Source organism: Ischnura elegans, chromosome 5 (genome assembly GCF_921293095.1).
Source record: "Ischnura elegans chromosome 5, ioIscEleg1.1, whole genome shotgun sequence".
NCBI lineage: Eukaryota > Metazoa > Arthropoda > Insecta > Odonata > Coenagrionidae > Ischnura > Ischnura elegans.
The window spans coordinates 97,278,929-97,301,910 of NC_060250.1; the positions used below are offsets into that span (position 1 = coordinate 97,278,929).

Sequence of the window (22,982 nt, forward strand, 5' to 3'; positions counted from 1 at the left end):
GAATCTGTCACTCCCAAGAAACTGATTATCTTTCGTTCCGTTTGGTGGCATATTTTTAGCCCCTATCACATGCCTACGTCCTTGATTTTCTTTCCTCCTTTATGATCTTTGCTCTATCCTTTTTCCGTGCAATTTTATCGCCATTCGCAATGCGTGAAGACTCCCTAATTCCTCGCTTTGCAATCAAGATTTTATGACATCTGATGGTGAGGAAGAGAAACTTTGTCGGTGAGGATTTTATCAACAGATTTATATCGTATTGAAGGCCTTGAATGAGACATTCAGGTCCTAGTTCTCTCTTAAATGACAGCTGGTTTTCTAGTTATTTAGCAACCTCTTTTAGTATAATAAATTGTTTTTAAGATGCTTTTTGAGGAATGAATGCATGAAAAGAAAGATAAACCGTTGACATTCCACTGGGTGAAGTGATTTGCAGAGTAATACCCATCTTTTAATAATAGCTGTTCTCCTCGATGTTCCTCGTGAATTTCCTGTGCTTCTCCTTGGGTCGCCATCTGCGTGGGAAATCATAAATATTGCTCTTGTGAAATTTTCGGATAACATTTAAGAGAAATTACTTGAGTTACTTACTCTCTGAAACAGCTCACATTGCGAGATGTGTTGCATGTGAGTACAATTTAATAAAATTGGCAATGGCTTGGCGAACAGCTCATCCTCAAATCATCTCTGGCTCTTAGCGACCGTTCTCTCCGTTTTTGGTCGTACAATTTATTTCCTCCCAAGAATCACCATTGATCTACCGTTCGTGTTTTTCTTGATTTCCCGGCTTATTACTTTTTAGAATTTTTTATATCACTTTAAATTATTGGGTAAGTAAAGGCATTGACGACGTTTTCGTGTATCCCTTAAAAGGAAATCTTTGCATAGTTCTGAAATAGCGGTGATACTTTCATCTACATCAACATACTACCCCGCAAGCTGCCTAAAAGGTGTATTGCAGGGGGTGTTAGAGATCCAGCCATTTACATTACATTTACACTTTCATGTATAAATTAGATATGATTATTGACAAGGGCTTACTTAATGTACCCTGAGCAGCCCTAGTTATTAACGTAAGTTTAATACAGGTAATATGTCAGGCTAATATGAAAAAGTACGACTGGTCGAGCGGAAGTCATGAGCCCTTGCTGCGTGATTAAAAAGCTCGTGAGTTTGTAAGACGTAGAAAATTTCGTCATTTTACAGTGGGAAATTTTCTTTGGTAAAATTTCATCCATTGTTTTGCCACTCTAAAACGTCATATGATTCCTAGCGGCCGTTATTCGAGGTGATTCGAGGTTACTAGCGAACGTAACACGCACCTGTTTGATGAATCGGCGTCTTTTTATGGAGCGCTGCAGCGCTGTATATTTTGGACTGGAAAGAGTCCGAAGAAAATTATTTGGTGTTGCGCAGTTTGCGTGGATGTCCTGGTGTAGAATTCGCGTTTTCGCTTTAATGTATTCATATTTTTGTGTCACCTCTTCAATCTATGTTGGGAAACATGAATTAGTGTATCCGTGTTTGAATCTTTGTGCTCTCATCCTTACCCAGTTTTCTCTCCCCCTCCTTGGGCGTTTCTATTTCTGTATCCTGCTGCTCCTTAGGGCTTTGTTCTCCCTTTATTTACATGGAGCGTTTAGTTCTATAAATTGAGAACGGAAATAAAAATTGGAATAAAGAAGTGTCAGTGTTATCGGAATTAACTCCTCGGAAAGATAGCCTTTTGAGATTGATCTTTTGTCAAAGCTGCGCATGGATATCAATATCTATGCGTCAGTGTCCCAATGGATTTTTTTTTATTTTTAGCTATATTTACAAACAATTTCAGTACCCGAGGGTCGCAACCTTGGCCAAGTCGTACATCAGGCAGAGTTTTCTAGACTGGTATGATGTGGATAAAACTAAATTTTAATTCTTATTTTGTGAAACGCAGCTTAAAGCATCACTACCGGCGCTTAAACATACAGTAAGTGAAATCATGCAAACAAGTTAACTCAAATTGCCTATCCTTCTACTCATCTTACTTGTTGTCTTACTATCTATCTTATCTTACTACTTAGCACCTTGAAGGCGCTTTTACCCCATGTGCGAGGATATATATAGGTTTCTTAGCCCATCAACTTTTCATGGTTCTCGCTTGCTGAGTTCCTCCGTTCCTTGCGTACTGCGCGGATTAATTGCTTGGTTATAGTCGTCAATTCGGGAAATATTTTGGGAAATTAGTAAATTTTTACTACTTCTTATGAGTCGCCTAGTTTCCAACATTAAACTGCCATTGTACTTCACTTTACCTCAATAACTTATTAGTAATTTATTTAATCTTTCCACGAATACTAAGTAGTTTCTACTTTCATACCCGTCATCAACTGTTTCATTCTAGCTTTAGGGGCCTGTCCGTGCTGTCTTCATTAAAATATTTATATTTAACTACGTAAACCCTCATACACAGCAATTGTGAGAGTAAAATTTATTGATTAAACCACTTTATGGTCGCATTTTTTTATTATCCTAATCGTATTTACGAAATAACCCTGGAATCGCGTGTGGCTCATTAGCTTTAAGTTTTTGATCCTTACTTCATGGTTTTCAGGCATATCCGTCCGTTATTTTCTCTGTTTTGCGAGAGAATTCGTCACCCTTGTCATCAAGCCGACGACCCCGTTAGGTCGTTGCCATGGTAACAAATTTACCCCTTCTCCATTAGCGCGTGAGGATGGAGGAAAAAATCGCAATGTCGTCTGCGCTCCCCTTCCGTCAATTGTCTCCCTCGCCGCTCCCCTTGTCGTCCCGCGTCCCTTCCTACTCATCTCGGCTTATTTGTCGTCCCTCGACCTTTAGCTCTGAAAATTTGGTTCAAGAGCAGTATACGGTGTCCCTTCTCTCCTCATTTCTTTGCATTCCCAGCGTAGCTCTCAAGTCTCCTCCCCTCCATTAGCCGTAGTCTTTATTCAGCGGGATGAGGATCCACGAGAATTCTCCGCTGAAAGGCCTTAAGATGTCGCCAACCTGGGCAGACTCACGACTCGCACTTGAGACATTTCACACTCTCTCATTTGTTTGTGAGGAAGAGGACATCAAGTGTATAAAATGGATAAATTTTACGCCTCTCGATAAAAATGATAAATCTCTAAGAAAAATATTTCACTGTGGCCTCTTAGAACGTGTTGCAATCTCTTGGTTAGCGTCATTCTTTTCTTGTGAGTAATTATTGTTACATGTACCTAAAGCCCATCCAAGCTTTGCACGTGATAGAAATATCAATAGAATAGTTAAAAAATAAATATAGATGGTGAAAGAGATTCATAGGTTTTTGGACGCTATGTCTTACTTGAGGACTTTTTCTAGCAAAATCATATTGAAAAATATTTGTGATTCATCCTGCTTTATATTAATTTGTAAATAATATGCGAGTTACTACAAAAAAGTCATTCCATTTCTTGTTGTGCGAAGCCGGAGTAATTTAGTTTGCTACAGCGCAAATTATCGCGCGGGGACTTTCAAAAAGAGATTTCTTTCGTAAGGTTTGTATTTAATTGTTATTAATTAAATTTTCATTACATTTTTGTTGAACTGTTTACTTTGGCAGTAAATTTAGAATTGGAGTAAATTTTGAAGCGCTGCGGCCCGGTAACAAGTCACATTTCGCTCTATTCCATACGATAATTTGGATTTTATGTTATTGGTGGTTTGGCGACGCCTTTCGTGGTTTAAAGTGTCTCAAAATTGTTTAAGTCAAACAGTTGGAGTTAATCTATTGAATTAACGTTGGCGAATTCGAATATCCGCTCAACATTGTGAATACTGAGCCTCTTATTCATTAATCAGTTGACTGAGAGAAGAGAACTGTAAATGAATATTAGTGCTTTGCGCTGATTGTGATGAAGTATCATGGAAACCTTATCACTTTCACCTTCAAAGCTTTTTACATAGTTCTTTTGATTGCACTGATTTGGATGATTCATATTTAATCTCATCTATTTAATTCTCACATTAAAGTTATTGAACTTTTACTCTCGGAGTAGTTACAATTACTACTTAGGAAGGTATATTAAGGTGGGTGGTGTTTTAATTCTTAATGCACTGCAATTAAATTTGACGTTCAGGCTATGTATCCTAATTAACTTGGATGTGATTGACCTGATGTGCCTGCAATTTATTTCATGATTCTCATGTTATGACGGATAAGATTTCATTTTTTTGTCAAAATGACGTGTGTATCCAAGCAGTTATGGACCTTTTTCCTATTATGACTACTGCCATAAGATCATGGGTGAAAATGCGGATTTTAAAATTAAATTTCGTGAATAATGGCCTTGAAAGTTTTTCTTTGGGAAAATTTTGATGTAAATGACGCGTACTTCATTTATTGGACCAATCTCTTTTAATCAGTCGTCTTTCATCACTCTTCCTTCCATTTAACTATCGGCAGCGTCTTTCGTCTCTTTATATTATGTGCCGTAGCTCTGAGGAAAATTTGAAGTGTCCTGGTGGAGACAAGCTTTTCATCGATCCCCGACGACCCGCAATACTAATGCGGTACTCTCAGGCAAGTCTTGTGTCTCCTAGCGGTGCACTCCGACCTTTTCAACACCTTCCTCCGTCCACACTTCGGTATTATCCATTATTGAGTGAATGCATACCGGTCCCGTCCTTATTTCTGTTTGTTACGGGTAAAAGTTACTCTCGGCCACCGTCATTTTTTTCTCTGGGCGTAGCCTGCATATTTGAGGTGGAATTATTTGTTTTAACAGGACGCTTGAGGGTACACCGTTAGTACCTATTTTTCTTGACGGAGTATGTCTGTTACCAAGCTTTGGAACAAAGTGACCTAAATATTCCGCTTTTTAATTCGGGCTCACTGATCTGTTAAAAGGATTGGAATGTCAATTATATGAAAATGAGGCCTGCTTATTAGCGGTGCTTAATTATCGGTGGAAATTTTCAGTCTTTGGACATCTGGGAGAAAAGGGTATTAAAAATAGCAATTTATTGTTGAAATGTTGACATTATGGTTTTGCAGCTTCGAGTTTCCTATTATCTAATTTGCTGCGTATAATTTTGGACATATTCTGAAAACATCACAGAAGTCGGCATGACTTAAAAAAAAATCTCTTCGCTGAAGTTATCTTAATGAGCTATTGTTGAAACATATGTTCCAAGTTGAAAAGGCGATAACTGGGAACATGTTAGTACGGCGATTTGCAATCAAATAAACTTAACATTGCTAGACACCAACATTAATGGAAAACTATTTACCCAATTTTCGGCCAACTATTATAAGCTAAGCTAAATTTTCATGCATGAAAGATCAACTTTTTATAAATTCCATCATTGTGAATTTCTGGTTCTTCGTGACCAACTATTGAGATATATTGTATTTTGCCAAAACAATTAGAAGTTACGTGAAAAACAGTTGATCTTTTATTAGATTGTATCGCCTAAATCTATAAATTATCCCAACTGGTGTCTTGTTACATAAATTATTAACAATATGATAGCTGTTTGAAGTGAGGTATATATTGATGTACCAGAAGAATTCCGTAAAGACGACCGAAAAAGGAGATATTCCCGTAGTACGAATTATGTTAGAGTTTTGTTAGTGAAAGGAAGTTTCCTTATAAAGCAAATCCAAATGTATATCCTCAGAAAAAGATTCACAATAACTGTATGTGCATAAATATATTTTGTAAGTGATATCCCATTATAGAGACTTATGCTGGCGTCCTGTTGTCTGCCTTATCTTGATTGAAAGCGATTGCTGATGCATAATCAGTCGGCTTGTAATTTATTTTAAAGAGACCTAAGTTGCTTTTTAATCTGTCGCAAATATGGTAAAATATTTCTACGATTGGTACACTATGGCATTCTCCGTATGCGTAATAATGAACCACTAGTAGAAATGTTTTTTTAGTGTTCAGCCATCAGAATATTCTGTGGCTTATAATACCATCGAATTGGCCTAATGTTGCAGTTTGGCTACCCACGTGGTTCTATCTCTGCACAGGCTGATACTCACATGGAGATCCTTCCTCCATCTGCTTACTACTCCATTCTTACTCTCCCGGGAAGTGATCTCTACTGGAACTGGTTTTACTGTATCTTGATCTGGTCTTTGCGTAGGTGCCGCGTCTCGGGTTGGGTATTCGCCTTTGTTTCCTTCATGGTCACCGTTTAAGTTGAGAATGGCCTTTAAAGGTAACCTGATGTCAAATCGATGTACGATACCCTTCAATAGAGTAGTGACTCATGTATATCTGACCGACGTTCTTAATTACTTCCTCAGTTGTAAGTTGTTTATTATTCATTCATTATACTCGATCAAGTGGTGTTTTGTGTTCTTTCTGTTTGTTTTTTAGCCATATTTAATATTTAAGAAATTGGAGCATGGTGGATGTCGCTGTAGGCTGCTGATAGAAAGGTTCCGGGTTCACACCCCAGTGCCATTATCATTCACGGTGCGAGATGGAATGATACCCCACCAGAACCCTTAATGTGGGATATTCGCTCGCCTTTGGTTTATTCCAAGGTGCGCTTTATCCTCGCGTATCCTTTTCATATCCATCCTGCTGGTTGAAGCATGAGTGAGGGAATGTCGATACTTCCACTGAACATGCGCTCAAAATTCGCCCACAGGACCAAACCCGCTCATTTTTGAGACCACCAATACGTATGTGCTCAGATGGCAGCAGATGGAGCACAAATGCTCGCCTACAGATTCCTGCGACAGACCAGCTCAAATGACAATTTTTTTAATCCTCGGTAATGACGGAGCACGTAGTCCATTGGCGATACGTATTCTCGTTTTATCTCGACTTGGTTCTACAGTAGCGTATTTGGACTATGAAATTTAGAGTTGGACCATGCCTTCCCGTACCCAACCGTTCATCTTGAATCATCTCCATCAACTGCTCTGCGACTCCGTGCCCACCGGGAAATGTCTGTTGCATAGGGCATGTGGTATCTGTAGTATTGCGGTAGTATGTTATCCGTAGTATCAAACCCATAGTATAACTCAGCGGAGTGAGATTGTGTTCGCAGAAGAAATCTATTTTTTTCAATTTATTTATTTTTGTAAGGATTTTCTGATTTTAATTTCTCATTTAGGGTAGTTAAGGCTAAACATTTATTGATCATTTTTTTCCATTAAATCGCACACCCTGATTGGCTTATCCCTTCTTTCCATGGTTGCTTTGGGTGTACTTTATTTGATTACTTAAGGAACTTTGACTAACCGGAATGGTATCGTCCTCCAGCGGCACTGAGTAAGCGCCACCTTTTTTCAGGCAAAGGATTAAATGTGATTTTCCCCAAAAAATATTGATATGGGGAAGTGAAACCTCTTTTAATATGAAAATCTTCTATTTTTTGTATTCTCTCAATATAATCACCGTCTATCAATATGTCTGTATCTATTTGGTATTTTTTGTTGCAACCTGCTCTAACACATTTTATCATTCTACGTAATTGTTTGTGCTGGCAATTAACGTACTTTGTTGCGCATTGTGTGTTTTGCGGGAAACTTCAGACGGTGGTAAATAGAATTCCACCATTTCGCTCACCGTCATTTTTGATGAATGAAATCTGCAAAGATTATGAAATAAGTGCATGGTCCATTGCCATTTTATTGCCATCAAATTATTCATCGTTGAGGACGGGATCAGATAATGGTTTTATTTTGGCTGAAATGGGTTTGTGAAGTTCATTCCTCTCAAAAATGGAATGTTTTCGCCATACCAACCAATACTTTGATGGTGCCCTCGACATTTTTCACGAGCATTACCTATGAATTTCATATCTTCCACCTCGGAATCTAATGCTCTTGATCCTTGGTTCGTTGCACGAATATCCATTTAGTGCGTCGTTACTCTCCAAAAAATGCCTCTCGCATCCCGAGATCATAGGGGAATGGCATCGTTCTCCCAGGCACGGAAGATTTGGATGCGGAAACGACCCTCTCACAGAACCGTCTGCTGCTCCGCGTCCATCTCGTCTCGCCTCCTCCTCTCTCTCCCCTTCACAGTTACATCCTCCCCCTCTCTTCATTCCTTCCCTAACCCTCCTGCACCCACGCAAGCCTCAATCTCCTTCCCCTCCTCTCCTCGTACCTTCCCCTCTTTCCCAGCTGCGGGCGACTCTCTGCCCCTCCGCTGCCGTACCTCCCTTGCGCTCTCCCGTGTCCCTCGTCTGCTCATTTCCCGATCGTCAGCCGAGGAGAGCGGACAGATCCGTGTGAGTCCGTAGGGCGAGGACGCGCTGAAACGAACAGCGTCCGTTTGTTTCGCTTTGCGACTTGTTGGGACGCTCTTTTACCTCTCCCCACACCCGGTGTTATAGCTGAAAATGTTTGATCAGGGCTTTCCCGAGAAAGTAGTCACTTCGAAGCGTCCGTGGTGTGTTTTGTGATCAAAAGTGGTGTGCCAGTGTTGCGTGTTTTTTTTCCTCGTCGACGGTGGCCGAAGATCCGCGTGTCTGTTAGTGCTTCCTTGTACAGGTTCGACGTTTTGTTAATCCTAGCCAGATCCGAGCTTTTGGAGTTTCGAATCCCGTGCTTCTGAGCGCCGCCCCCGGAGAGTGGCTTTCTCAAGTTTTCCCTTCTTCCCTCGAGGGCTTGGATCGGCCGTCTCGTCCGAAGTTTTGCTGAAAGGGTGAGTGTCCATTGGGACGGCCATTGGCGTCGATTCCACTTTCACGGCCAAGGTTGTGACGGGACGGGTTTCCCCTCCTTCCCATGCCGATTTATACCTGAAAAGAGGCCGTCGAGAGAGTTTTCGGAGTGTTGGTTTTGGGGCATTTTGGGTGTCGGTTGATGTGTCCTGCGGTTTCTTGCTCAGCTGTTGCGGTCACACTTCCACCTGAGCCTTGCTCCACCCACATTGTCGCTTATTCTCGGTGCTGGAGCTGGAAGCCGAGTAATAATGCAATAGCACATGCGGTTTATGCCCCACGGATATCTCGCGTCACGGGTTTATGCCCGTTCACCGAGAGGGGTTCGCTTTTTTTTTAATGAAGTAGCTTTCCACAACGATGCCTTATCTTGATTTATATTTATGAATATGACTTTTGCCCGCTCTACCATTGCATATGTATGTGTGTGTATTCCGTTAGTTTTCATCAATTACCGTGCGTACTCACTTTCTTCGATTTACTTTCTTAATTGATTATACTTATGAGATTATTGTGGAGGAAGAAAGCGTTGAATAAGGTGCAAATTTTGCTTCTTGTTTGTGCTCCCAATGGAAAGTGAACCTAATGGTAAAAAATATCCCCGCGGAAGCTATATCAGTTTGCAAAATGACCACCACAGTCTTCCATCTCATCGAACGGTGCGTGGGAAAGAGGAAGTCTGGCCCACGTGAGTCATTTTCATTTCTGTGTGATGACCACTTCATTCACCTCCAAATGCCTTGGACGTCAGTTGGTAAATTATTTTCAGCTGATATTTTAACATTGTATAGAGATTTAAAACATTTTGTAATGACTAGTTGGAAAATTGAATTTATTGTCATTATATTTGTGATTATATCGGGTAATATTCAAATTATTTTTCCCCTCTATTTTAGCTGCGATATGCATTTTCTAAGTTAAATAACTTTTTGTGTTTTTTACGAATAAATTATTGAGATTTGAGTTGAGGTGATAAAATTGTCTTTGTTGTGAGTAAAAAATAAACTCCTAATTTGAATCGCCCGAGAATGGTCACGTGCGGATGAAGTTATTCGTTGGATTCCCTTGTATGCGATGTCCGCCTATGCGTCAGACATTGATACGTAACCTTTGGTGTCGCCGGTCTCTCGTGTCTCGGTCAATAGATGTATGGTCCAGCGAGATACTTCAATCCTTATGTGCGTGTAAGAATCACTGAACGACTACTCTCCTTGAAGTCTATCATAGCGGAACGTACTACTACTTCCTAGTGTCTGTATATGGCAACCTTCATGACGGAAACTCTCCTTCGTTAATAATAATTGCTTTGTTTTTTCCACTTTCTGTCTGTGAGTCTCCCACATCCAAATGTTTTGAAAAACCTACCAGCCTGTGCCCTCTCTTCCAAAAACGTCGGACTGAAATGTGTGATTAGGAAGCATCCCTCCTGCGAGGACCCTTTCCTCTCACAACAACAGACAACAAGAAAATTGTTCCCCCCGCCTGCCGTTTCCTGCACTCCAGTCATGGGACCATTAATTTCACTCATCGTCGTCCCCTGCTGCTGACACCGAGCCGGGGCGCGATTAACTTCCTCGCCCATCAATTTTCTCTGGAATTAAGTCATTGCAGTCTTAAGCTTTTCGTCTGGCCTGCCGGGAAGTTGGCGAGAAAAAAAGCGACGCGATAGACGGAGTTTGCGGACCTCACGTCCTGGGGCAACATCCTTGGGAGGAGATCCGTTGGTCCGCGAGGCTAGTGCTTGTATATATCTTACCGTCGTGGGAGACGTCATAATTTTAATCGAAGTGATCAGCTGAGAGTTGTATTGACCGCTTAAGGAAAGTGAACGACCTCGTCCCTTGCGTCGTAACGTGAAATGCGAACGCGGATGCGTGAGTCGTTGTTTTCCTTTCCGGCTCTTTGAAAAGGCGTTGTTTCGGAAGTCGTAGAAGTTTCCCCAGAGGATTTCGAGAGTGCTAGGGGCTTACTCAAAGGGGTTTGTAATTTTTAAATGTGCGAAACCAGCCCCGAGGCTGACGCTTCCGATATAGCTTAGGTCGATCTATTTGAACGGTAATTTTCACCAAATGTTTCATAGTAGCAAGTGTTATCATTTTTAAGTAGGGCTTAATAGAACTAATGCTCATCTAATATTTATATAATGTTATCTAGCTAGTAAAAAGCAGGTGTGATTTTTGTACTTTTTGAAAAAAAATTCTAATTTTCATCAGTAAAGTTAGGAACCTCTAACGTGTGGATGGGTGTATACTTTGATATTTAGGGCTTTGGAATGCTAAAACATTACTATTAGTTGTTGGAAAGAACAAAGTGACTTTATCTTGAGTTAATTGTACTGAGTTAATGTCTGAGGTCTAGTGAATCCAATCCAATTGGATGCCTATGTCTTAATTTTTCAAATACGCGTATAGATATTTCCTCTGTGTATACATTTTATTATCATATCGTGTATTAATAATTCGTTTTGAAATTTGAAGGGTAGCAGCAGACCTCGTTTCATGTGGCTGATGGGAAGCAATTATATTCTATTCTTTTAACTACCTTTGGGGCAGATTATATTTTATTGGTGTTGGGTATGTTATTGTTGCTGAATATAGGAGCTACATACCTACGTACCAGTTTTCATCCATGCATTAGCGTTTTTGGTAACGACGTACTCCTTCGAGCGATCATAATATCATTCGAATGTTGATGCTGTATTGCGAGAAGTAATGAGGCACTTACATGAAACATCAATGTCTCTAGGGACAGTAGATTTATGTGAACAAAGACATGGGAACATCTTGTGATAATTGCTAGGTCCCACTAAATTTCGCCTATCTTCTGCGTCGTAGACAGCTAAAGGGGTCGTTTATATGATTGATGGTCAGAAATAGTTTTTTGGGTGATAAGGGATTGCTATTTAATTACCGACGCGTCTGCAGTTGTAGTTGTCGAAGGACTCAGTTTAGCGCCGCTTGCGTTTGCGAGTGAGATTGATAAAAGGATGAGCATTTGTTGGCTGTTAACATTTCCGACCTTCGTTACCCTTTAACTGGAGGCTCTGAATTTAAGCCGCGGCTGCTCATTTGCATACGTTAGCATTTCAAGTGGTTTTCTTCCGGCGGTGTTTAAGCTTTTTGTTTGAGTTCTTTCTTCATTTCGGCGTTTAAGAGTTAAATCCTTTGCGTCGCAGTTGTCGTCAACACCCATGGTATGTCAGCAGGCAATCAATGGTAAAAATTTGTTAATACTTGGCTGTTAATAACTCCTTAGAACTCTTATGACTCTAAGAGAAGTCCGTGAAAGAATTAGTAATGATGGATACCTCATTATTCTCTATCTCTTATAGAAGGTATTTTTGGAGGTTTGATTCAAATGGCAATCAAAGGTTGTACCAAATTGTTGTTGCGGTGTATAGTTGTGAAATTTTTGAAAGTATTGTATCCGATTCTCTCATTTATCTTAGAAGGTATTTAAATTAGCTAAAATTGTAGTCGATCTCGTTGCATTTGCGCATCCTCTATGAATGTACGCTATTATTATGATTCGTAAGGTATGATTTCATTTTTTACGATTGTAGGAAGGAAATAATCCCTATAAATTACGTATAAAAGTAAAATGTTATTTTCCTTTATACGTTATGGAGTTGTATCTGTTTCACCCTATACGTTGGTCTGGATGTAAGAGGGTAGAACTTACCATTTCCTTATCCTTCTGTATCCGGACGTCATAAGGCTTTGCCCGGGCTTTGAACCTTAGACCCTTTGGTCAGTTGCCTTAAGTTTTAACCATGGGACCACTACGCTCCCCTTATGTTAGCCATTATGATTTTATTCCATTTGTATTCCAACTTATATTTTATCCATTTATAAGACGTGACTGTTGCCTTATTTAAACCTTCCCATAATTTAGTTCGTTTCGTCGTAGCTCTCGAGGTCATATGCGACGGAAATTTTGTTGGATATATGACAGATTGCATAGTTGGAACGAAAATTTTATTTGTATTGAATATTTTTAATGAAGAATGTTGAATCAACGCGTTCAGCAAATTTTTCTGTCAGCAATATTTCTGACGGGCACGCCTGCCGTTTTGGTATTGCCATTTACAAGTCTTCGGTGTTGAGTGTGACTTCTGATGTGCCTATCATAATATTATTAATTTGATTTAACAAGCAGAGGATGACAGAACGGATTCTTATATATTTGAAAACCACCCCTGGTTGTATATGTTATTATGATTCATCTGCTATTTTGAAGCTTACGGTATTTCTTGTTTTCTTTGGCTCATTCTTTAAGTTTTTACATCGCGGCGTTCGGTTATTGACACCATGTCAGCGTCAGTGCATTCCTCACTGATGGCAATCCAAGACCCATGGTTAGCTTGCTTCAAAACGGAAGGATGGTGGCTACTGCTTCGCTCTACCTCTTTACTACTTTTTTGATCGACCTTGTCCCTTGTGACCCAGTCGACAAAAAAGATCGTCCTTTCGATCTTTTTTCCGCTCAAAGAAGTGAAGACTCAATACCCCTCTCCCTTCCCGCGTCTGTTGCACTTCGTCCCTCCGTCCTCAGCTTCTCTCCGTCTCCTTGGCCGACATGCATAGAGATAAGGCTTCGCTATTGATTGACTTGTTCGCTGGATGATCCTTAAGCGGACGTGTCATCAGACCGATGTGTGTGTACCTCGCCTGCTACTCTCTCCGCTTAGTGCGCAGTCCTCACTCAATCACCCTTCCGTAGTCCTTCTCGTGTAGGGTAAAGGGAGTAGTTGCCGTCATCTGTTGATATTAAATTTTGAGCCTTTTACGAATTTTAAATGCTATTGCTATTACGAAACGCTTCTTGGCTTTGTCATTTCTTATCCAGTGGTGCATTTTCTATTTCTCTACAATCAATATTATTCATGGAATAGTAAGGAACTTACTGGAAATTTCAATGTTTGTCAAGCTGTGTAATGGTTTTGATGTCAGTATATTTCTATAATGCCTGTTTTACTCCCTAATTTGTCAAAAATCGAATGATATTATGAATTTGGTAGATTTAGAAATGAATAAAGTTCCACCTAGCTTATAATGGTCTTGAAAAAAATAAATAATAGAGATAGCTAAGAAAATATGTACACGATTTCATTCCTATATGGAAGGATGAAAATCGCCAAGTTTCCTCCAAATCCGAGATGGTGTGGGGTGGGTGCATGGATGAAAAGACATGGAATGATCCTTATAAGAGAACGAAAAAGAAATAATAAAAGTGCTGGAGCAGGGAAAGAGAAAAAGCTGAGCACCATGGATAGAATGAATGGTGGTAGGTCGTATGACAAGCTGTAAGACATGTTAAGGAAGCAATGGCCTTTATCAGTAAAACAGTTGATAATTAATTTCCCTACTTTAAGTCCAATGTGTCATATTCTCTCAATCTCCTTAATAGGTGGCTACTCTATGACATAACGCTATACTAATGCAGTACGATTTATTAACTCAAGTCTTTAAAATTAGGCTTATTTTGGTTTCTTTGCTTATGCCTGTATATATTGTTAGTCTAAAATAGCCCACCATTTGCGGATTCCATCGTAACCAATGCAAGACAAATAGATGCTGAATCTGTCTTTCGAATGAGGTGGAGGTAATTCATAATTAAAATAGTAAATTTATTTATTCCTCTGAGATATTTTTTAAGTGTCAGCCTTTCTCTGTAATTGATTAGCTTATCCTTGTTATTTTTTGAAAATTTATTTTCTGTTGCTCACGGTTAGCCATCGACGTTTTCATACCAGTTACCACCCTTTAAATCATTATCTCTTGTGCAAGTTAACCTCGTTAAGTATCATTGATCTCGTTGAATATTCTACATTTTGAGTAGTGTTCGTTGCTGTTTTGGTCTCTGCTGTCCTTTATTATTATCGTTTTATTCCAGTGGTGTTTCAAACTAGACGCTAATTTCGGCGCGCTATCAGGCAGTGATAATTAGTTTCGGCATCCACCCGAAACCGCTATTAATCAACTGCTGAGGCAACGGAATATTGTTAGGCATCTGTGCCTTGTTCTTCTCGGTATTAATTGTCCTGTCACCTCCTTCTAGCGAGACTGGAAATGTCGCCTTTTATTTTGTCTTCTCACGTTGTCTCATATTCCTGTCGTGGGCTCATTAATCAGTGTAATGAGATAATTTAAGAGGGAACTGATTTCCTCGCCTTTCACCCTTGAAGGACCCCTTAGTATCCTCGAATTTTTGTCTCATTCCTCGAGATGAGTTGTAGAGAGATGATAACTGTACTCCGAAATGAATGCGAATTTGGCCGGGTCTCCCATACTGGCCCAGGGTAAGGAATTTGCTCCCCCCCCCCCCCTCCACCCTTCCGTGTGTGTTATAAATTCGTCCGCCTGTGGCTTAATCCGTTTTGGGCACTACCCCACCTATCCAAATCCACTTTCAGGTTTTATCACTGAGTTAGTGACCCATCGACCTCCCTTCTGTGAGTTGTTCTATTGATTCAATGGTATGCTTGCCAGCCCAAGGCGTGTGTCGGTTTGAATTGTTCCCCAACTAATGTTGTGTTTTCTTCAGGTTTAGGGTATAATATATTTTGGGAATAACTGCATTTGATGATGGAGTAATTGTGAATGTTTGAATATTGAGTTGATTTTTTTTCAGTATTTTTATTGCATTTATATTGCGATCCCTAAAAACAGTAGTCCAAGGACAGGTATACGGGAAGAAAGACAAAGGAAGGTCCCGCATGAGTTATTTAGGACTAGTTATCAATCATTTAAAAGAGTATGAATACGTAAATATGATATAGTTAATTGACAGGATTGCGGAGAGAAGAGCTGCGTCAAACCAATCTTCGGATTGTTGACTTACTTGAATTTGAATTAAGGTGAATTTTGCCCGACAACTATGTATTTAGCGATATTATCAAACACACTTTCGAATTCTTCGTCTTTAAACCGCCCGTAATGACGATACTATCCCTTTACTACGTTCAGCCGCCTCGAACGTTCCGATTTGGGACAAATGTTCAGTCCCTGCGCCAGTCACGTAGAGTGCAGCGTTGCAAAGGCGGTACATATTATTTTTTCTCTCCGTTATCTCGTCGACATCCCCCGCTCCCGGGTGAGCGCGGCGCTGTGGAAAAATTCTCCCTTTTTTTATTCATCCTGTCTCACGTCGTCTGGAACCCTGCCGCAGTAGTAGCTTTCATCTCGAACTCTCTCTTACGTTTGATCCTTTGTATCTCTCTTTCTATCGTCATGTCCTTCTTTTCCAGTCCCCCCCCCCTCCACCCTATGCGCCTTGCCTCCCGACCGCGTTCTCGTCACCCATTTTCCTCGCCATCTCTTTTCTTTGTCATACTTGTTGCTGCTCTCTCTTCCCTCGTTCTATTCTCGGGTTTGCCGTTTTTTTTTTTTTTTTTTTTTTTTTGGCCCCACCACCCCTCGTATGTCTCCTTTTCCTCCCCTCCGCGAGCGACGCCCTGAGTTAAGCAAACCACTCCTTCAGCGCTCGCGCCACTAAGTCGCATTATTTTTCGGTGTTCCTCTCTCTTTTTCTCGCCGAGGGAATTTCGCTGGAGGCGTCAACTGTCTAAAATATGTCCGCAGTTTGTGTGGTGGCGGCTCGATATCCCTCCTCTGCGCCCTGACGCGTTCTTCTCGCTATTTATTGTCTGCGCCTCCCCGGCCGTCGAGGGTGTGTGTGGTGTTTAGCTCCGAAATTGTTTTCGAAAAGTGTGTTGAGTTTGCGTGAAATAGAGAAATCGTAGGAAAAATTTTTTGGAAGGCCTCAGAAGGAGAAGTGCAGTATGGATGTTACCTTGCTCGTGCACTCTGAAATGATCAGTTACATCATTAGCATAAAGAGTTATCAACATTATTAGCGCAAATAGCTTAAATTTTAATTTCAATGTTCCCTGATACATACAATTCATGTAAGCATGATCAGACGGCATTATTGTGAATGAATCGCTGGGTAAACTGTCAACATGTAAATTATTTGTGCATTTTGAATTATCGTATCTTAGTTTTCCCTATCACTTTGTAACTGCTAATATTTCTTTGTGCTTAATACGCACATAGTAAGAATTTCGATGCCTCCACTGCACAAACGCTCTACAATCGCCATCCGAATCAATTCCGCTCATCTAGTAGCCCTAGTAGTACTAGATGAGCTGATTTGATTCGATGGGCGATTGTTGAGCGTTTGTACAGCGGAAGTATCGATTTAGTGCCCAGAACTTGCTGAGATTTTGATTTTTCAACGTACTAAGTGATGACGTAAGTATTGTTCAATACTGCTGCGGAGAAGTTAAGTGAAAAAGAAGTTAAGTGTGACGGAATATGTACAAGTTTCTTAATTTGTTACGGTTATAAGCTGGAGTAAAAAAATTTAAGACGTCGAGAGTGTGAGCGCGAAACGGAGCGTGAATTTATACCCACATTCTACAACTTTTTTTTGAAAATGTGGGAAAACAAGATAGAGACAATGTTGTACTTTCGTAAGCGTGTAAGTATTGTAATCCTTGGATGAAACTCTTCTGCGTCATTATTCCTCCTCCTTTTAATTATCCCCGCGGAATGCTCGTGGGTGCATGAGTTACACGATGTGTAGTGTGAGGAGTTGAATGTATTGTTGTAGGTCATGCAAGATGCCATTTTGTTTTTAGGTTCCGGGAAGAGTTTAACTCTTTCTGCTTAGGAAGCATCGAGATTGGTATAGCATTTAGTGATACTATCGTATTACTCCTTGATGTATCTCGTAAATTTGTGGCCGATGAATCGTTTCATATCTCCTCTCGTTCGATTTCAGTTAATTTTGACGCATTTCGCTCCGGTCATAAGGTAAATTATTGAATACGTTTCGTCATGCATTCGTAATCGATGGCGTTTGGCTCTCCTAGCTCCTGTGCGCCTCATTATTCCTTGTTTAGGGAGCCATGGATACATATGCAAATGTTAGTTTTTAATTATAAAATTTATATATACTGTGGTATCCATGTACAGATGGTTCTTTTATTGTTCAGTCGATATGAAGAAATGGTTGTAAACATGATGTCGTCAGTTGTGTGCGTCTAGTTTAACCTAGTATGGTCTGAAAATTTATTCTTCAGACGTCATCACCACATTTTTTTCTCCTTATCGTTGAATGTCAATAATTTCACCTTTATGCTTGAATTGTAACACTGTGTACCGTATAGGCGCGTGTTAGGATAGAAATGAAATTTTTCGTCTAGAAATAGCATTTCATTTTATTATGGTAATTTAATTCCTGTATTTGTTCTAAATATTTGAATATTAAAGGTCTTCGCTTCAATGTATTGTCCTTTTGTACTGCTTTCCTTGAAAAATCGTATTTATTTTCTATTTTGTGAATTTTTCTGTTTTTTTTTCATTTTAGTTCAGCTCGGAGTGATCGAGAATCATTTACGTATTTTGCGACTCTCCACTTTCCCAGCCTGCTGGTGTCCATGAAACTGTTGCAATACATTATTTTCTTCTCACTTGCGTCAGATGCTTGCAATGAATTATTGATGACGGAAGCACCTAGAAAATGGTTGCTTTCTATTACGTAGTCTGCCAATGATCAGTGGGGATAGTTGATTACGTGACACGGTCATCTGGTTCTGTTATTTTCTTCCGTATAGTTGCGGTTAGAGCGATGATACGTTGAAGTCTTGAACCGACTGACAACCGGTCTAAAATGTTGAATACCATATTTCTATAGGTCCAGCATAACGTCTTAATACTATGCTTAATTCGAGTATTGCTGGATTATCCCGAGAAAAACTATTTTTCCATCCGAAACATTGCCGAAATCACTGTTTTTTTACGCCGTTGATAAGTAAAGCAATGAATGGCCAGGCTCAATGTGACCTTCCTAGCCACGAAAACAACCAGGACAGCTTCCACTTCTGTGCTAACAGCCTTTATATATTTGTGGGAGAGTGATAAATTTCGCAGCTCATGTATCGGGACCTTCGTAGTTCTCCCACTGTGGAATGGCCTTCTATTGTCACGATGGTAGCGAGCAGGCTATAAACGTGGGTTTCGGTTGCTCTGGGTGATGATGTCGTTAACATGTGTTCGCGCTGCTCAGAAAATAGATTTCTGGGAATGGGCAATCTATCAACCTTCATGTTTGCCTGAAACTCAAGGTGGTGTGGTTTTCTCCTCGTTCGTATATTAGAAAATATTTGTTACGGTGCATCCTTCATTCGCTGTTTCACTGAATATTTCGATGGAAAAGTTATGACACCCTTTTGTCAGTCTATTTTCCTTTGACAGTTTCTTTTTTTTAGGGATTTTTGCCTTATTCCGATATTTTTGTGTATAAACATATGACTATTATGTTCTTTGTCGATTACTCGATCTCCTCCGACTTCATTATGGCTTTTTAGTTATTTATTTTGGTCTTTCTGCTCGAAACACTGATTGAGAGTTGTCCTCCGTGGTTTAAAAGCCTCACTACTCCATTCCCTGAAGACCCTCTTCAGTATTACATTATTCACCATCATTCCCCACTCAATTCTGCCTCCGAGATTGTTTCCCTTGGCTAGGTGATGATGTCCGTCGTTTGTGTTTAGAGCATTAACTCACCCTTTTCCTTTTCATTCTTAAACGTTTCTTTCGACGGCTTGTTACACACTTCCCACGGTCTCTTCCATCGTTGTTCGTCCGTCACGACGCGTCGTGGCCAATTTGCTATGTAAACTGGACGCTCTTCAATGGTGATGGCCAACAGACAAACTGGCTTTACTTTAATTTTTTGGCGCCCAAAAATTATAGCATCCTAGTGGACAGCAGCAGGTCGGCGTAAATAGTATCCCTATGCGTCTTTGAATAGAGTGGGTGTATTTAAGGAGACGATTAGTTTTTAACTATGTCTATTTGTGGTATCATTAAAGTACACTTAATGGATTCGTGAGCATTAACTTATTTAGATATTTCGTTCTTATAATCTATGCTAGTAAGGCATTAAAAAATTTATCTACAATTTGCATGTTATCACGATTTCTTAGTCAAATGATAGGGACTACATGGCGTTCCATTAATTTGGGTTTCGTTTGCCCTCTCTCGTTGGTGATATTCATTTTTTGTTTCCCAGAGTTATTACGTATATATTTATACTTATTTTAGGCCTTTATTTTTAAATAACATGGAGCAATAAACATTATTATTATTACAGTGTGGTATACGTTGTCGCCAATAAGCTCTGTATTCGTAGTGATTTCAGTTCTCTTTGGTGTTATATTCTTTTGGGTTCTATTCATGAGTTATGCTTCTTTCGTGTGTTTGTCAGTGTCTTACGTTTGAAAGGATAGGAGCAGTACATAAACAAGGATTTATGATCCTCCGTGTGCCTCCACCTTTGTAATTATAGGACTTGGAACTCGCTACCTCCCCGCTCAAGCTCTTGGCGGAATCCCCAGTTGACTTTTTTATGAACATACTTTTACCATGTCTACGAATACCATAAGAACAAATATAAATATAATTGCATTGGAAACGTGAGCACAAGTTAATTTTACGACCACATATTTATTTTTCAAACTCAAAGGATTGAGCTTTAGGGTGTACATTCTTCCAGGATTCTTGATAGCTTTGTTCAAAGATAATGGTGCAGTCGGTGAGAAAATTCTTTTTTTGCTTTAGAGCAAAATAATTTCGCTGTGTCGCCGAAAACAGTAGAATAGCATCCATTTCCAATCTGAAAAAAGTTAATTAAAATTTTCCTTGCTTAATGCTCTTTGTGATTGAAACGTAGTAGATGCCATCACTGTCTTTCACTTTTTGTGCAGCAGCGAGCCATCACGTCGAGCTTCATGGGAATGGAACGACCTGGGTCAGGTAAAGAATTAATCCACGGGCATCGGGTTCGTATTTTCCCTCAACTTAGGCGTCTGCTAGTTGCTTCATGAGCGTTCGTAGGAGAGGCTAATGTGTGCCTGGGGCCTGAAATAAAATTCTTGTAAGGCGAAGCTCGTTCTCCTCTCGTTTCTTTTTTCTTTCCCTACGAGATACGTCTCAAGAGATTCGGGTTTTCGAATGCGTGTCCGTCACGCGCGAAGTGTCTGAGGCGAGTTCGGGAACTCCTCTAGGGGCACGACTGGATTGTGGAGGGAGAGGGTAGATTTTTAGCGAAGGAGAAAGGTGGAGAGAAGTTGAAGAAGAAGAACGTAAAAAAACAGAAGGAGAAATGGATGCGGGGGTGGTTGGAAGCCCTTTGCGTCCTTGCAGGGTGCGTGTATTATTTTTGGGTGCGGGTGAGGAGTGGGGGGCGGGGCCCTCTTGAAAGCTCCCCTCACCGTGGGCTTTATTAAGGCAAGGCAACCGAGGAATGGGCGGGTCCCCCGCCTCAGAGTGCCGCCTTCCTCCCTCACTCGGCTCACTCGCTGGGATGGAAGCGTTAACAACAGCCTTTGAACCTTGGTCGCACATCATTTCGCATCCTTACCCCTGCTTTAATCGGGTGCCTGCGCGAACCCCACTCAAGGATGCTCGCAAATTGAGGTCAACGTGCTAAGGAAGCACAATTTCTTTTTTCTCATCACGTTTACATGTTGAAATGAGCTTGTAACGTCGTGATGCGACGCTGTTCGTGATCGGTACCCTACATTAGCTCACCAAAGTCTGGTATTCGTTCCCTAGTATTCTTTAAATTTAAAGTCTCTGCGTAGCTAGTGTATGTATTTGTTTAATTCCGTCCCCTAACGCTGAATTAAAACCAAACGTCTCGAAACGGCTTATTCAACCCAACAGTGGAGTGTAATTTCAATATCTCAGGCTTTCAATGAGTACCTATGTTTGTTTTCATGGTTAATTTCACTTTGCATGGAATTTTCTGACTGGCAAAAAACTTAGGTTCAAGGCTTGGTTCAATGTCGTCGCGGCTGTTTTTCATGAGCTGAGTGTTTAACCTTTTCAACTCTCAATGCCTGCGTTTCCAAGCCTTTAAAAATGTTAACCCTTAATTTTTCCTTGGCCAGCTCTTACTTCTTACACCTAAAGTCATATTTTTACTACACCGTTGTAATTCTCGAAATAATGAATTTGATACTTCGTAATGTGGTCAACGTCGGTGTTAGATACTTACGCATTTTGGGTCATATTGGTGGAATTTTATATCCGCCCTTCTTTTTCGACTCGACTTTAGCCTAGATTATTGGTCATAAATTAGAACTCCGGTCGGAAAGACTTACTGCCTCCGTTGCGGACTCAGCTTTGGTGGATTTTGGCCAAAGCATTCATTTGCTAGAGCGACTGGGACTAATCTCGGCTCTCGTGGGTGAGGAAAAGGCGAGGAAGGAGGTGTAATTTATGCCTGGTTGCAGTCAACTTTTATTTAATAATTTTTCGGCCAATTACCATGGAAGTTGTCTTTAAAAAGAGAGGTCTTTAAAAATTTACTTTATAGGCATTTATTGTCACCGTGTGGAGCCCATGACGTGCGTTAGGCCACGTTGCATCTTTTACATCATTGGCGTGCTTTTGAACTCACGCAACTAGTGATATTTTGGAGTCCACTAAGTACATTTTTCTTAAACGAAAGGTAGCCATCGTAGTCCTGTTTTTTCCATTTACTCAATTATGTTTCTCGCCTTTGAAGCGTAAATGGTCGTGTCAACGTTGTGAGATGTTACGCTGCGATACTTAACTGCTTTTCGTTATAAAGGTTTTGTGTTGAAGTGTCTTCCTTGCGACGCTATCATGGCATCTTTTCAAGCGTGTATGTTTTAAAATTATTTCGATTTTTATGTGACAAGTCGTCAAGTAGCTCAATAAGTTTTTTTTTCTTTACGTTCTACCGCTCAGGGAATCTGCGGCGTGAATGTTAAAAATATCCCTAACAAACGTAATTGTGTCAAAATGATGTATGATTTTTGCATTAAACATGAAGCGGATTTTTCGCTGCTGAATGACGAAACTTGTAAGAAATGCTTTGTTGTCTTTTGTGTTTAATGATGTTTTTTTGCTCGAATTTTCCGAATTTTTTGTTATAATTTATCGGAAATATTTACTAGGGACGTTTATTCACAATGTATTATATTTTTGGCAGTTCATTAGAATTTACGAATCTATTTAATTTGTTTATCACGTTCCTATTACTGAGCTCTACCTTTCTCCTTTCGATGCTTGTGGGGTTCTTCTGCCTTTCATTGTTTATTTGAATACCTATTCGGATCGAGTTCGGTAGCTGGTCGGTTCTTGGCATTTACGTCGGCATTTATTCCTCAAATTTGCCAAGTTCGTTCGCAAACGGCTCGCGAGACCTTTCGGTCGAACCGATGTCGTTTCTGTGACCGTAATTTCCCCGGGAGTGTTGCCAGATGGAAGAAT

General features: G+C 40.2%; 1 protein-coding gene across 5 annotated transcripts in view; it reads left to right on the plus strand.

The window, feature by feature from the left end:
- LOC124159309 (F-actin-monooxygenase MICAL3) overlaps positions 1-22,982 on the plus strand; it is a 241,657-nt gene that overhangs the window by 45,695 nt on the left and 172,980 nt on the right. Inside the window, exon 1 of one of the 5 annotated variants that reach the window (XM_046535045.1) lies at positions 8,201-8,648. The exons of the other annotated variants lie outside the window; for them this stretch is intronic. The gene's annotated coding sequence lies outside the window, so the exon portion shown is untranslated. Of the gene's footprint in view, positions 1-8,200; positions 8,649-22,982 lie in introns of those variants that run through there. 5 annotated transcript variants of the gene reach the window in all.